Source organism: Macrobrachium rosenbergii, chromosome 24 (genome assembly GCF_040412425.1).
Source record: "Macrobrachium rosenbergii isolate ZJJX-2024 chromosome 24, ASM4041242v1, whole genome shotgun sequence".
NCBI classification, from domain to species: Eukaryota; Metazoa; Arthropoda; class Malacostraca; order Decapoda; family Palaemonidae; genus Macrobrachium; species Macrobrachium rosenbergii.
This window is the reverse complement of record NC_089764.1, coordinates 27227435-27243338: the sequence shown is the minus strand read 5'-3', so window position 1 is coordinate 27243338 and position 15904 is coordinate 27227435. Positions and strand designations below refer to the sequence as shown.

The 15904-nt window shown below is 36.1% G+C and overlaps 1 long non-coding RNA gene across 1 annotated transcript in view; it reads left to right on the top strand.

Annotated features, from left to right (window-relative positions):
* LOC136851750 (uncharacterized) overlaps positions 1 to 15904 on the top strand; it is a 98623-nt gene that overhangs the window by 43339 nt on the left and 39380 nt on the right. The window contains exon 2 of the long non-coding RNA XR_010856967.1: positions 10619 to 10673. This is a non-coding gene — a long non-coding RNA (uncharacterized lncRNA). The remainder of the gene's footprint in view (positions 1 to 10618; positions 10674 to 15904) is intronic.

Here is a 15904-nt window from a genome sequence, read left to right as displayed (position 1 = left end):
TGTCCCACGTTTCATTGCGTAACCTGTTGAGCGATACCGCCACGACGTAAATTGGTCCACAAATGTTTTTAGCTTTCCAGTTATTTCGTTGCCGCTTTGCACGGTAATTCTGACCTGCAATTCTTGCGACTCTGATTGCTGGAAAGTTGAGAGGAAATTGGTTTCGTATATCGTTTTATCGCTTCGGTTATTGTGAATTTATATCCTTTCAAGATCATTTATTTTTTTATATACTTATGATTGACTATCAATGCGTTTTATACTGTTACACATTTAAGTACAGCGACTACTTATTTCTTACATGTATACATGGAGGAGATTTCTTACACGAATAAATTTAGTAAATGGAAATGACATTAGGTGGAACTTTTTCTTTTATCATTTTTATTTTTCCTTACTTTTATGTCGCTCACAACATAAACAACATAAATATTATATATATATATATATATATATATATATATATATATATATATATATATATATATATATATATATATATATATATATATATAATATATAATGTTCTAAATCGCGTTATTGATCATTGACTGAACTCTGATTCTGAGAAAGCTTACGAAGAATTATTAGGTCTTGGGGAGCAATAATGGTTATGGTACCGGAATGGGAAGGATAATGGTTCTTGGTTCAGCTTGTAAAGAGTTTTTATTTTACTTTTATTTTCAGATTTTTTTCTTATACCTTTTATATTTAATTTCAGGTGGCTGTATTTTAGGCAACATTTTGATACATTCTAAAGAAATCTTATTAGTGCTGTATTCCCTCTTTTTTTGAGTTGCTGAGTTGAAATATTGGTATATATTGCTATAAAGGTCTTTTTTTTATTTTATATCTTCAGTATTTTAATCCTTGAGGTTTACAGATTTTAATGTTTTTAAGAGAGAGAGAGAGAGAGATCGTTATAATCCCACAGACTTTAATGTTTTTAAAGTTCTGTTTTTACACAGCGTTTAAAAGTAAAGGTGTTTAAAACGGAAATCTGGCTGTACGCACCAAGATTTTTTGTAGACACGAAGATACTCTTAGGCTTAGAAAGGCAAAGAGGCAGTAAGCCCCTGAACTGTTTCTTTATAACGTAAAATAAATAAGCCTATATAATTTTTTCATAGACGGATAAAGGTTCAAAAAATGTTAAAAGTTCATTTCATTATTCAATAAAAATCAGTGAATAATGTATTATGAAATAAGCAAATCGATTGTTAAAAATATTCAAGTAAATAAAATATGAAAAATAGTAAATGTGGACCTGCATATCACATTATGCTTTGCTACAAAATGTTCCTGTTTCGGAAAAAGGATGGTCTGCGCTTAATAGCATTTCCGTCACCTTCCGCCCCCCGTGCATGAGAATAAAAATGTTCTTTCACAAATGCAGGCTGCTTTTTCAGTTATACGAGAAGAACCTGTAGTTAGTTACATATTCAGTGCATAAATTCCCGTGCGCTTCCAGCCGTTTGTTTAGGTTGGTTTGTTGCAGCTGTTGGGGCAAGCGTTGCAAGGGCTTATTTGGTAACTTTTTTTGTAGTTTCTGAAGTTTTCTTTATTCTTGTTGGTTTTCTTTTGTGTATGCTAATAACTAAGATTAAAGGCGTTCTTTCCAGTAAGGCTGAATTATTGCTACAGTGGTTGGGGCTACATTCAGTTACTAGACAAAGCTTGCGCACGTGACTGTTGGGGAAACTGGAAGGTTTATTGTGAGGACAAAGAGTGGAAATGCGCCTGGAATTGCTTGGATTGGAAATGAAGTACTGCAGTGTGGCGAGAGGAGTGGCGCTCAGAGCTGACCAGGTGTGTGAGTGGCGCAGTGTGTGTGTAAGGGATGGGAGATAAAGTGCATTATTGATAAGTCACCTTTATTGCCACAGGAAGGGGTTACTGTGTAATTTTTCTTCGTTGGGTTTCATCCTTGATGCATCATGTAACATCCATTGTATATATATATATATATATATATATATATATATATATATATATATATATATATATATATATAGAATTTAACCAGCATGGAGCAGTCCATTATGAAGTAAAATCCCGATACCTAATTTCTGGAAAAGTGCTATATTGCCTTCTTGCTTCTTCATAGAGGACCACTTGCCATTACTTTGGGTGACCAGTGTCTATCGCTGTCAACCAGGGAGGTGGGACAACCTTCGTGAAACTTTAATTAGGTATTTTTTAAAGGGAAAAAATGAGTTCTCCCTTTGAACGGGTAACTATGAAAGAACTATAAAATATTCCTCCTGGCAAGGAACTGTCTTCGTGAATATTATGGAATAGAAGCTTTCATCTTTCAAGCGTAAGTCTCGTGAAATTTACGCAAAATAAATGAGTAACATTTCCATAAGGTATGTCCTATATCGTTGCCAGAAGCACGATTATAGCTAACTTTAACATTCAATAAAATAAAAACTACTGAGGTTAGAGGACTGCAATTTGGTTTGTTTGATGACTGGAGGGTGGATGATCAACATCCCGATTTGCAGCCCTCTAGCCTCAGTCGTTTTTAAGATCTGAGGGCTGACAGAAAAGAGTGCGGACAGAATAAAGCGCGGACGGAAGATAAAGCTGGCACAATAGTTTTCTTTTACATAAAACTAAAAGTGGTGGAATAATCACTTAAGATGTGCTTATCTCTTTACAAAGTGAAATATCAGAATTTGTGTAACATTGAAGTTGCTAAAAAAAACAATTTCCGAACATTAAAGCTGTTGTAAATGTTTTAGTTTTAGAATTACCATTTACGTATAAAGTAAAAAAAAAAAAATAATTATTAATCTTAAGCAAAAAACTTTTAAAACGAAATGGCCTCGCATTACCATAACAAATACAGTAATACTTATATTCCTTCCATTTCTGCAGGATTTGACAAAGAAATGTAAATGTTGCATATTTCAACTTATTTTATTAATGCAGATGAGAAATTTGACAAATAGTAATACGAAATGTTAAACAATGATAAAAAAGATATGCATTGATATCTGTTCTAGTTTTTAGATGTGCAACAACTACGCAATATGGAAACGTAGCTTTCCTGTAGTTAAAAAAAATTTAGTATGGAAAACCCACCAACACCACTTATGTGTATTCCGAATAGCTGAATGAATTAATAAAAAAAATTTAAAAAGTCGAAAATGACATTTTACGTGGTATTACGGAAAACGATAGTTTCATAGACTGAGGCCAAAGTAAGAGCCAAATTTATATTATATTTCATTTCCCAGGCAGTTATTGGAAGAGTGGCTGATGCAACTCTTCCTTTAACCAAATTAAACTCATTTACGTTCTTCAATATTTTCGAGCCGTTGGAAAAGTAGATAATAAATAGGAATAGCTGGCCAAGTAATTCGCTGGAGTCCTCGCGCGTATGCTTCGTAAACAAATCCTGATCTTTATAGCTTTCTGATATTCTTTGCACAGTTCTCCCAGATATTTTGCCTTTCCTTTCCCTTGGTGAACACAAAATTTCTTTAGAAAATGAACATTCTGTTCTGCGAAGAACTTCCTTGCAAATTTGCGTCAATTCGGAATTGTTCCGAATGAGTTGATGGAGTCTTTTGAGGGTTTCCACTTATCTGGAATGTCAGGTTGGTGGAAAAGTGTAATATCTGGAATGGCAGGGAGGGTGGGAGAGCGGCAAAGTTCTGGAGAGGGTCATCTTTCGGACTTTTTGTGCACAGGGCGTTCATCCAAGATTGAACAGTTTAAGTATGAATTAGGCATGATCATCATCTTGTCTTTTTCTGAGTCATCCCCTGTTGAGGAAAAGGTCCGATATTAAATGTTTATTCATATATATATATATATATATATATATATATATATATATATATATATATATATATATATATATATATATATATATATATATATATATATATACATCGTCATATTTTGAATGAAATAAATTTCATCTCACTTACATGATGAAAACATTGGAAATATTTTCCCTGTATCCCATTAGTTAGCTGTCCAATTTTCCACAACATTAATGCATTATGTCCTCGTTTGTTTATGTTTTATAATGTTTACATTTTTCGGTCTTTAGTTTACTTGCTATTCATGGGTAGGTAATGTATTTATCCGAAGAGAATTACTTCCTTTATCCTTCGGGCCAGCCCTAGGAGAGCTGTTAACCAGCTCAGTGGTCTGGTTAAAGTAAGATATACTTAACTTTACACATGAAGATATTAGATAGCCAGGAGATATGACATCCTGTTGCCCAGGCCCACTTGTACACAATTCAGTCACTGATATCTGCGTAATCTGAATCTCCCTTCATTCCCATCATAAAAACTTTTACTTGCTTTCAGTAGCTAAGACTTTTAAAGCAAACATCCTTAACTCTCTTCGCGTTGCTTCTATTGATTCTCTGATAAGCTCTTTTCTAAGTCCATGTTTGCCACTGCGTCATTTTCCCTTTACTTTCACACTTCTAATATACTTTTTTTTCATATTGAGAAACATCAGCCACTTACTTCAACAAACATTATGCTTCCCTTATCAATCGTTCGGCCATCTGTGCACAGAGGGAACTTTAAGAGTGCTGAGGCCCCATTCTTACTGTGTCGTATATCTTTAATATTTTACAGTTCAAGAATTATGCGTAGAGTCAAACAGTAATGATCTACATGCAGGAACGACAGTGAGAAGGAGCAACGGTACAAAACAGTTAGAATTTCTATCATATATTCCCTTTAATCCATGCCGAGTGATGACATTTATTTTTAACAGCGACATGAAAATATAAAGCCGGGAAAGAGTGAGAAGCCAATTAAACTAGAGCAGTGTCTCTGCTTAAAAATTGGAACGGCCGATAGTTGGGTTTGGCGAATGAAAGAAATCTTAACTGTCATCCGTTAGAGCCGTTCATCAGACGACGATTGGAAGATTGGATATTCTCACAGAATTGATTGGCTGGGAGTGATTGCCTTGTGTGAGAGTCTTTCATCTAGCACTTCCTTCCTCCACTTCTTCAGGTAGGGGAACATGACAGATAAAAGGGAGGGCGGTGAGTAAAGCATGAATTCTCACTCCCCTTAAAGGTTGGTATTTTGCAGTATAAGTGGGTCTTGGTATTTTGATACGATTGCTTGAGAATTCGCCTCTGGTCTCTTTCTCTCTCTCTCTCTCTCTCTCTCTCTCTCTCTCTCTCTCTCTCTCTCTCTCTCTCTCTCTCTCTCTGCCTGATCGTCTTGCAATAAAAATTATGCTTTTTTTCTCAGTTTTTCGTATTACTGAGGAGTTAAATGTAATTGAATTCCCGATGTGGTTGAAAGAATTGTGATTCCATGTACTGACCAGACCCATTATTGGTTAATGGCCAGTGGTGACCTCACAGCCAGAGGTTGGAAGGTGCAGTCAACCAAAGTGGGTGACGGGACTGAGTCACGAATGCTCGGCTCCCTTTTGCTAGGTCAGTGGATAGCTCTTGGCCAGCTGCCCACCAGTCTACCCATTTTAAGTGGATACCAGTGTCTGCTGGAGGCAAGAAAGGGCGTTGGCCAGCAACTTCATCTTGAAAGACTTTTAGAGAAGCCGTGAGGCTTTAACTTTCTGGTGGTCCTCCCTCTAAAGGAGATAAAGGCTTATAGCTTAGAATGAATATATAAATAAATAAATATACATATATATATATATAGTGTATATATATACACTATATTTTATATATATATATATATATAGTTTATATATATATACACTATATTTTATATACTGTATATATATATAAGTAAATTTATTTATATATATATATAAATTTATGTGTATAAATATAATTATATACATATATGTATTATATATATATATATAAAAAATATAAATACTGCCTTTAGTTGAATATAATTGTGTATGTTTTTGTTCAGTAAAGAAAAAACATGCATGGACTATTAAAAATTGCCATGAATATCATTGCCCCAGGTATTCCACTTTCACTACTGAATATATCGGCGTTCTGTCAATATATTCACCAAGTTCTTTGTCAAGGCAGCTACGACACTGCCCAATTGAAAAATAAAATTCCGTTTTCCAAAACGGAATTCCTCGACGCCAGGAGAAGCGAGAAAGCATCTCGAAGTGTAATGAAGATTTATTGGGCCGGAGGGTCAGGGGAAGCGGCGGATGAAATAAAACGGTTATATCTGGAACGTGCCTGGAAAGTGGAAATGGGAGGTGGTGGGGAACTGGAAAAGGTCAGGAATCGAAGAATGTGTGGAGGACGGGTATGAAGTACTCGTGTCTTTGATTTATGAAAGGACGAGTGAAAAAAGAGGTGTTGGATGGTGCGTAGAGAGCAGAAATGCAGTCGGGAAAGATGATAGGTAGAAATACTTAATAGTAGACTGAAATTGGAATTAGTGAAGGGATGCATGTGAAATCAAAAGATGTGTACGTATAGATAGCTACTGGACACAAAGTAAATGAATGGTAAAGAGGAAGTAAGAAGACTTGCATAAGCTTTCTTACGTTATGTACTAAAACAGTAAAAATGAAATTATAAAAAAGTTGAAACAAACTGATATATATTGTATAAGAGGAAAAGGGAATTGGGTCATTAGCGTGATTAATTAATTGATTGATAAGTATAGACTGGCGTCACACGGCTATGGTCGTCGACGCCGGGTGGTAACTGGAACCGTATAGAAAATTCAAGTATATATAGTTAAAACGGGGATGTGGCAAGAATGAAATACAGTTGAACCGGAGTCCTGTTTCCAAGCGACCAAGGGAAGAAACTCGGGAAAAAAGTTCCTTATCTGCCAAAAGAGGCCACTCGTCGCCAAGAGTGGTTTAAACAGGATTTTTGAGGATGGTAACGAAGTGTTGGTCTAATAAGCTAACGCTGATATTGACACGGGGATCGTTAGGTATGAAGCAAGCATGAAACTCCAACATGAGTCTATGAAACTGGATGCCGTTATCTCTTGACAAAATATACAAGAATTGTCTCTTGATTTATACCTCCTGCATAATAAACTTGTAAAGTCTCGTTTTTTTGGGGGATGGGGGTCCCTCTTCCGTCTTCATATCTCAGAGAGAAGGTGAGTAACAACAAATTTGGCGTTGAACGCCTCCGTCTCGTCGGATCCTGCAACCCTCCGAGCAGTTTCTTTGACAGTCTGGCGCCTCTGGAGACATTCGTGGGGTTTCACTACCAGCCTAGCAACGCCTGCCGTTGTTGGTTTATTTGCTTACAATATAACTGGTTTTTCGTCACTATAAGCCTAGTGTGGACCTCCGGACCTCCCATCTGACATGGACCACCCCATGCTTTTATACCTTCCTCGATGATGGCAAATCTATTTATGGTAAATTGGTCCACCTTCCGCACACATACAACCAACTTAGCAAGCAGAGAGAGAGAGAGAGAGAGAGAGAGAGAGAGAGAGAGAGAGAGAGAGCGAGAGGCTTTCACGGCCATCCATAAGTCAACATAAATCCATTTTCCACGACAGGACGTATTTTGGAACTTGGAGTGTCCATGCACACATGACGTGAAGGGGGACGGTGGGGTGCCCGGGTGGGTATAAGAGAAGTGGGACCGGGGGTTTGGGAGGAGAGCCTTGATTTATGGACGTTGGGAGCGGGGGGATTGCCATGTCGGGTGTTGGTTTATTATTCGCTGCAATTGTGGTCCGGTCATGAAAGGCGTGAGAATATAATTCGATATGTAGTCTTATGAGAATAAAGTAAGTTAGTGGATTACGAACATTCAGGTATTTGAGCAGGTTGTGAAGCAAGGAGAAGTGTAATTAATGCTGTTTAATGCTGCATTTTCAATGAAGTATTTAATTTGTTTTATGAGGTTCTATGTTTATTTAGGTTATATATGTGTAGCAGTGATTCATACTCCCTAATGGAAACTCTTATTGGTTATTGATATTCCCTTTTCCCTCTCGCCATTTCTCTTTCTTTCTCTTAATTAACACGTTATGTTCTTAATTCTGGTGATATTCCAGAAAATAATTTTTGAATAAAACAGGTTTTGTGAAAAATCATAATCGTTCTGTACACTGAAATTTCTTTAATGTTAATTCTTATATTTATATGAAAGTGTTTTTACAAGCCCCAACCGTTTTCTTCTGTCTTTGATGCGAGGTTTCATTTTAAGGTTCATTTTGATTGAAAGCATTAATGGTACTATTGTCAACATAATGTTGCCAGGCAGGTATTGTTATCGTGGTTGATTGATAGTTGTAGTTAAGATTTACTGTTTGGAAATTTTACTTTATTCCAGCTTTCTTGCATATAGCTTATGTCAGTTAATATAATGTACTGTGATATTATAACTAGAGGATATTTTTGTGAATGCTGAAATCTTGAAACATTTTAATAACTAGTAAATTAGTGCTATGTAACAGTCTGTACCTCTCTTTGTATATAATTTCCAGACACTTGATAAGCTTCTTCCTCCTCTTCCTGAACCCTGTTCTACCACTTGAGTCATTTTACGTACCAAATATTCTTGCCTGTAGATTTCTACAAAGATCAGCATGACTGAAGAGTATCTCTGTGTTAATTCTTCTCAATTGTCCAATAACCAGGGTGGGGTTTAAGAACAGGCCTCACAAACTTAGTGATATTGCTAATGATAAGGGCAAAAGTATTAAGAATTAGTACGACTATCTGTTTGGAAGCTTATAACAGTTTTTGAGATCTGATGGCATGGTTTATAGCCCTTGAAGGAGAATGCGATCATTTTAAAGTAACTGATTCGTTTTAAGTCAGCAATTGTGGGAGAAAAGTCAAACACTAAGTCTAACAGTACCAAGTAGCCTCTAGGTCTCACGCGTAAAGTATTGCTGAGTGGCCAGTGATGAATATCAAATGTAAGCTACAATATATTTTATCTACCTTACGGAACCATTTTAATTAATCGCTATCATCTGTTTCTTCTTAAAATAGTACCATGGACGTCTTTTTTTCTTCAGGGTAATGCCAGTTTCGAAGGTGTGTTTTACTTCTATAAGTAATTGCCCACCAACTTAAATATTCATTTTAGCTCGTTCATGCATATTTTCAAATGATTTCTTCTCTTCCCCCACCATGTAATCCAACGTAATAAAATAGATGCAGAGTGATGAATGAGGCTTGACAGAGAGAGAGAGAGAGAGAGAGGAGGGTGCAAGAAGATAGTTTGTACTTTTGTATTTAGATAAACCGTTATTGTTTTCAGTACAGTATTTTATTGAAAAGGCATCATTCTCTCTCTCTCTCTCTCTCTCTCTCTCTCTCTCTCTCTCTCTCTCTTCTGTTCCGCTGTTTTTTGCAGGACAATATAGTCCATATGTGATCACACAATATTTCCTTATTAAAAGAAATTCAGAAAAAGATCTGTCTGAGATGATTTGTTGTCCTTGCTCTTCACTCACTTTCTAATTTTGTTTGATGTGGTCTGTACAGATTGTCTCCATGGTTGCAGTTTATTTATCTGTTAGTCCCGTCTTTACAATGTCCTGTTTCCCTTTGTAAAGGATGGCCCCATTGAAAACACATGACGAAAGCCACAGCCACATTCCTCTTTTACCTGTCTTCATATTTAGTGTGATTTTCAGCGTCATTTGGTCAGTCACTTTACTTGTGTACTCCCTCTGTCTATCAGGAAATTTATCATTTTTGCCTTTTATCCTTCTAAGTTTGATTGCATTTGAGGAATTGTTGAAAAATTTGTTTATTGCTTCAGCACAAAGTCAGACCTAATTTGGTCTTCACCTCTAATATGTGACCAAGTTTAAGTAGGCCTACATAAGCAGTTCATCTGTTTTCCTGCTTGCTTATCTGACCCTTTGTCCCCCTAGAGGTGTTCCCCCTTTTCCTTGTATACCTAGGATTACGTTTAGTCTGTTATATTTCAAAGGCGTTTGGTTCAGTTCAGGATAGAACAGAATATATGGGTTGATTTCCGGTTAACTTTATTTGCATTGATGTGGTTGCGCAAAAATCTATACGTATATTGCTTCTGAACCATCTCGGACACATTTCAACAATTGACATAAATCATTTGATGAAATTAAAGTTGCGCCGACAGTGTGCGTATTTATTTTTCAAGACATGTCTTTGTTTGCTAAGAGGTCAGTTCATACTGTAAACAGTATTATAATTATTATCTACATCTCATTCATAACATGTTCAGTTTTCATCTAGTGAAATTTCTCTTCTCTTCTCTATATCCGTTACATCGAGGACATTGTTGATTGTTCGGTTTTTCTAATTATTTTTGTACTGATAAAAGTGTAGGTGTATTTTGAATGACTTGAAAATATATGGATGTTATTTGTCTAACTTTTTTCTTTGTATCGGGAGCCTACGGTTTTGAAAGTGTATCTGTTGTTGTATGATTCAGTTATTTACTTTAGTAGAAAACATGCAATATATATTTTTTAAAGAATTTTCACGGTATTTTTGGTAGAAAAGAAAAGTATTATTCTGGAGAATGGAATGATATTCTTATTTATACATCACTACCAGAAAATTTAAGTTTATAAAAATGCAGGTATAAAAATGGACAAGATATTGAGAAAAAGATATTTATATTTTAAAATACTGTATTTCATTCAGCAGCGTCATTCACTAAAATATTTCTATACTTTCTTTTCAGATGGAGCCACTCAAATTCTGAAGAGACGAGGTTGGTGTGCCTGCGCTCCATAATGGTAAGAACAATAAAGCTGAGTATATTTTTTGCACCAATCAGAGTGAGAAGATTTCAGTAGCTTTTACCAAGGTTTATGTTAAAACTTGTAAACAAACACGTCAGGTAAACATCCGGCTTCTGTGACTTACAACAAACGCCGGGTAACCATACGCAGGTTTGTGCAACGCGGGAACTTGGTTTGACAGGCCAAAAATTGTTGATCAGAGTACGTGTCATTTTGAGAGAGGTAGAGAAAAACAGCATTATGTCACCACTCTTGAACATGGGAATCGAGATGGAGATTCAAGAGATATTTTCAAGAGAGATGACACGTTACATGACGCACCTGTCTCGAGTTATGTAACAGAATTTTTTGTATCCGTTGTTGAATCTTTTCCGAACCTGACAGTCGACTAGAAATGTTTGCATACTAGACTATATCGCAAAACTGCAGGAATGATTAGGTAATGCACACGAATTTCCACCAGTACGTTGTTATTATTATTATTATTATTATTATTATTATTATTATTATTATTATTATTATTATTATTATTATTATTATTAGATATCTTCTGTGAACTACGGCGTTCAATTAGAAGCGTGACAACTCGGCATTGGAAAATTCTGAGAGGGGATTGTTATTAATTTTTTTTTTTTAAATTCCACATCGAAGGACCTATGGTATATTTTTCCAAACTAAGCCTACATGACCTAAGACTTTAATTCAGGTTGTAAGAGCTGAGACTTAGTAATGGAAGAGTTACTTTTCCTTACGTGGAGGATGGCTGCCGTACTGAACTAAAATTCAGTTTAAATGGAGTTTAATTATTGAATATAATTTTATGCTTGTATCGGGCTTTATAGGGGGGTTAATGCAAATATATTACTGCCTGTCGCATTTCAGTAGTTTAATGGAATAAAAGTATAGGCACAGTACTAGTTTGAATGTATGATTAGTCTAGCGCATGTGCAGTCTGGTACGGTACAGGTATGGAGAGATGAGTGATAAATACCGTATGTGTAATGATGTATATAGGTCTTATGATTATGTGTTAAGTTATCAGGTCTTGTAAACTTTTCTTGTTTCTGTAATGGGGTTATATCACGTAGTAGGAGCCAGTTTACAAAAGATAAGTCTCTGAGAGAGAGAGAGAGAGAGAGAGAGAGAGAGAGAGAGAGAGAGAGAGAGAGAGAGAGAGAGAGAGAGAGAGCCTAGAAACGCCTAGATTTCAAACGAAACCTTAAACAAAGACATTCTGTCAGGGGTTTGTGTCGAAAGCCCTCCGAAGCTTCTCAAACGCGACACCCAAATCAAGAGGCGCCAGGGGCCACGCTCTTGTCTTCCAGCCCTGTGAATATTCAGTTACATGTTTAATTTCCGTCCAGGCTCAGAGCCGCAGAGTGGGAGATGAGACGGAGACTGAGAACCAAATCAGAGGTTACTTTCAAGTAAGGTTTTATTTCCATTGGATTAAGCTAACCAAACTGAAAGTTTTGTTCAAGGTTTGTTATAATTCGATTTAAACTTTTTCTTCTGGTTGTTTCTTAAAATTCTTTATAACTAAAACTTATTTTATTAACTTCCTTTTTCGTTGGTTTAAGTTATTACTTTGAATTATTTTATATAAATTTTATTGAGGAAAACCTTTATCAGGTAATCCTTAGTATAACATTGATAATTATGACACTCGTAAATTTCGATTCTTTTAATGCTGTTATTCATTTGCCTGCAAATTCTTATGCAAATGTTTAACGTAAACTAAAAATCAGGAATGATTCCATACAAAAAGCCATAAATCGCTGTTCTGTAAATGATGTGCCGGTATATTGTAACTCGACTGCTCTCTCTCTCTCTCTCTCTCTCTCTCTCTCTCTCTCTCTCTCTCTCTCTCTCTCTTTGCAGTGTTTGTGTTACTTTCCAAATGAATAAAGTAATATATTTGACGGTCCACTGTTAGCAAACATCTGGATTTAGACAAATGAGTGAATGTTGTGGAAAGAATATCCGATAAAATAATTTAGTCGGTTTTCTGTCTTCTAACGTTTCATCACCCTCCAACAATCGTTCATAAATGACTAAATCATTTTCATTGGTTTTAATCCCGAGACAGATTTTATTCAATGGTGTAATTCTAGATAGTGAACAGGATATTGTGAAAGGGTCTGATAATTTCCAGGAGTGAATTGAAAGATGGAAGAATTCATTGACTGTACATTAAAGTGATCTGTTCCTTTGATTTGCGAGGCTTGTGGGAAAGGATGGGTTAGGGATGTGGTGTTGGGTGGACGTGGAGTTCCCTAGTTCTATATTGTGTTTGTTGGTTTTTTTCTCTTTTGTAGCCACGGGTTTTCTTGCTTTACAAGAACAGACTAAAGATTAACTATTACATAATGGCATTTTAATTACATATGATACCGTTCGTTATATTCTATGTTTATCCCTTTGTCTAGTTTCTTTCTGTTTCCCCCTCTTATCCATTTTCTATTTCTTTTTATTTGTTTGTATCTTAGTCTCTTTATAGTCTGTGTATCTTTTTCCCATCTCTCGTCCTCTATTTGTCTTTCTCCATATTTCTTTCTTTAAAATCTTTTAAATTCCCTTTCTTTTATCTATATTTCTTGCATGTTGGCTTAATCTCAAAATTTTTTATCACTTATTTTTCCTGTATATTTTTCCCACTGTGTTTTTCCTTCCTTTATTTTCGTTCTTGTCTTTCTACAAATCCTTCTTTGTTTTTCTTTCTCCACGTCTTCTCACTCAATTCACACCTATTTCTACATTCCCTTTCCTTCGAAAGTTTCTTGGAGTTTGATTCCCCTCTGACATTGTTCCTGTGGGGTCCGATACCACTGGAATTGGAATTCGAACCTGGTTTTGTTTTCGGTTTGACTAAGAATCTCGTCAGGAGTTTGTTTTGAGTTCCTGATTAGATTTGTGTGAGAGTTTTGTTTTCCTTCTTTTTTTTTGTATGTTTTTCGATTCTTATGTATCCCGTCGCTTAGGAATATTTTATAATTGCTGTTGTACAGAAATTATCAAGCAAGTTTGAAACGAAATTGAAATCCGCAAATACTTTTGCCTTTGAATGTTGTCTTGATCGCGTATGGGACAATCACGCTCTGTCGATTTAAGAAAAAATTACATACCCAAAGTTGTTATTTGTTTTTAAGTAATTTAAATTCGAATTCCTGGACGTTGGAGTCGGATTTTATTTGAAAACGAAATCTTTATTTTCATTCATATGGAAACCATCGTATTTCTCCTTTTTAACTTAATCTGATTTTTTTTTTTTACATGTTTTGAGGTGGTTTGGTTCCCTTGATAGGATGGGGGATGATACGTTGTGGAAGGTTTCTGCAATTTGCAAGTCTACTAACAAGGAGAGAGAGACAATAATTACAGGCTGGTTACAGCAGTAGAGATTTTGGACAGGCGCTTTAATTGATATCCAGGAAGTACGGGAATGTGTAAGACAGTGGTTAGCAATGCGATATTTTTGATGGATTGCCTTGTTAATGACCTGTCTTTGTAGGGGTGTTGAGGATCAGATGACAAAGCCATCCCAGTGTCACTCCACCTATTTGGACAGAGAACACCTCTCTGTTATGAGACAAGGGCATTTTCATTTTGAAACAGGAGACCAGTTCTTTGCACATGATTTCAAGGTTATTCAGAGGTACAGCATCTGATACATATTTCTGAGTGGAATGGATCCATTTTGTGGCATGTGTAGAAAAACGCCAGGTAGAGCACCCCAACCTGTGACTAAGATTTAAGCAGACTTGGTAAGAAGCATGGTAGGTGGAGAAAAAATCAGAAGAGTTCTTCCTCTTGTTAGGTAGTTTTATGAGACTTTCTGGGCATCTCTGCTCATATTTACTCTTAAAATTGTCTGTCCTTTATTTTCACTTTTCAGGAATTATTATTATACACTTTTTTTTCCTGGTGAAGCGAGCCTTCAATAACTTGAGTGGCAAGCTCACTGTCGTCGGTGGAAGGATGGTTGAGATATCTGACAGTGTTTCGATCATGTGGGGAGAATGGACAATTAGAGGTTGACGAAAACGTTTATAATTCTGAAGTTTTAGGGTAAAGGGTGACAGGAATACTAAAAAAGAGTTAGATAGATGATGTGGAAGAGGTGTGGCGTAGGAAGGGCATTAATATCCAAGAAATGATAGAATGAAAGATAAGGGGGAATGTCAAAAGGGGTTCGACGCACCCAGAGGATCATCCACGATTTAGCTGTTATGGTATGAATATGACATTAATTGTTGTGTTGTTTTTGCAACATATATGTGCGTGTATGCTTTTAAATGAAGGGACTATTAAATTTATGTTAAATTACCATAAGACAATCCCTCCCCCCAAAAAAGTATTTTACAAAAGAGAAATTACTTTCTTCATGGGTTAGCTGAAATCTACCGACTGAATCTGTAAAAGGGGATCACGTTTTAGTGACGGTCATCTTCAGTGGCAAACCTAAAGACGTGTATAGATGATGCTCCCAGTGTGAACTGAAGAACATTCAGGTTTGATTAAAAACTGGGGGCCTTCTAGCGGAGGCTGCTGTTATTATTTCTTTACTCTCAGTGCATAACAAACAGATTCATGTGCTGTTTCCATGTAGCGCTGTCCTCGTTGTTGTCGCAATTTCCCTTGCAAAGGCATCGTTTGTATTCTACGGAAGGCTGTGATGGTTTGAGAGTCTTAGCGCCGACGACACCTTCGTTGCTTCCGTGGTGTCGGCCGAGTTGATTTGATCCCTTGGTAATCGTGGGGGTTTTCATCTCTCTCTCTCTCTCTCTCTCTCTCTCTCTCTCTCTCTCTCTCTCTCTCTCTCTCTCTCTCTCTCTCTCGTGCAATCGCAGGATATATCTTGAGTCTGCACGACTTTAACACAATGGTTGGGAATTGTACCTTGCCTAGGGGTTCATGTTTTTTTACTCTTTTATTCAATAACCATTTTCTGGGATTTTCTTAAATGTATTTTCTCTAATATTTTTTATTAATTTACTGAACCCTCTTTCTTTACGGTTCATCCTTATTTTTGAATTTCTATCGTTTTTCTTCAATGCATTATTTCATATTTGTTTGTTTTTCGTGATTTTAAATGTAATGAAAACTAAATTTATCTGTGAAAAATGATTGGCTGCAAGCTTCAAGTAGGATGAAGCATCGTTTTGTTGTTTACAATTTTTATTCATCATAATTGAAAGTAGACACCTTGAATCTCTGCGATCATG